Genomic DNA, 1,490 nt, shown 5'->3' with positions numbered 1-1,490 from the left:
TATTGCTTCTATTTTTGCGAGGTTCCCCAGACCTCTGCAATTCCAAGAGACTAGCTTCATTATTTACCTGTGAGCGGGGTGGAGCCACCCTTGGATGACCTGGGCCTGCTATTTCTTCCGATTGTCATTTCTATTGTGGACTGGCTTCCTTGTGTTTTGAGCCTTTTTGCTTCTTCTTCTCTTTTTTCCTTGCGGGATTTCCTTCCGGCTCTTTTTAATGGGCGCTGAAAGAATTCTTCCTCTGAGGACTCTGAGCTTTCGACTACCTTTTTCTTTGTGACTTCTGCATAGGTGGGGTTAGGGGGGCTGCCTTGGGAGGCTTCAATCTGGATGGCGAGCCCTCCCTCTTTGCTTGGAGGAGGGGCTTCTACATGATCCTCGTTTTCCTGAGCTTTGTTCGGTGGATCAGTCTGTACACCCTCTGTTCCTTTTGAGATTTCTACCGTTTCCTGAGTTGGAATGGGAATGTTCCTAGCTCCTGTTGCTGCGCTTTTTCCTGCATCTTTTTTTGCATGGGCTGTTCTCTGGACTAGGGTCCATTGGTCCCCGATATGTTTTTCAGATTGCTCCTCTGCTCTCTTCTTACAGTGCTTCGCAAAGTGTCCGTGACTGTGGCAGTGTCTGCATTTAAAGGGGAGCTGTTCATAGTCGAGCTCTTGGACGTGCGTCCAACCTGCCATCGTGAGCTTGATCGCTTCAGGCAATCCTTCCTCGAGGTCCACTTCAACACAGATTCGGGCGCATGAGTATTGGTCTTTTCTTACAGCCTGATCTATGTATTTGCCTAGCGCGTTCCCGATGATCTGGAGCGATTTTTGATTCCAGCAGTGAAGAGGCAGATGAGGGAGTCTCACCCACACTGGCACGGCAGATGGGACGTCTTGGGAGGGATCGAAATCTGGAGTCCATTTGTTTAAATACAGGCCATGCGGCCCCATGAAGTAGGGGCCATTTCTGAATATTAAGCTTCTTTCTTCCGTGTTTTCAAACACAAAAACAAAGTACCCTTTGCCCACAAAGTAGCTCTTAACTCCGTCTTGTATCAGAGGTTTCCAGTTTCTTTGTGTCCATTCCTCCACGGATTTGGGGGAAGGCCATAAGCCTGTAAATTGGCCTATGAGACCTCTTTCTGCCAGGTTCAATGCCGCTTTGCAGGTATCCTCCTCTGGTAGGGCAACTGAAGGAATCGTATCCATTACTTTGATAAATTTCTGCTGGAATGCAGAAGGAGGGCGTTTTGTCCCGGATGCAATCTAAGATCTGAAGGCAGAGACTTCGGGAGGCGGATCAGCAGGGGGGGCAGAGCCCTCAAGAATCTCCATCTAGCTGCGAGAGGGGAGGGTGAGGCTGTGCGCAGGGGCGCAGTAGCCAGGGCGGCGCTGAATGGCTCCCAGAACCCTAGCTTGCAGAGCGCAGGGGGGGCAGCGCGCGATGAATAACTTAAACTAAAAAATTACCATGTTTTAAATATGCATTCATTTTTAAATTTA

Source organism: Pinus tabuliformis, chromosome 7, assembly GCF_031772625.1.
Source record: "Pinus tabuliformis cultivar Carrire ecotype Pingquan chromosome 7, CPIR1, whole genome shotgun sequence".
Classification (NCBI taxonomy): Eukaryota; Viridiplantae; Streptophyta; class Pinopsida; order Pinales; family Pinaceae; genus Pinus; species Pinus tabuliformis.
This window is presented reverse-complemented; position numbering follows the sequence as displayed.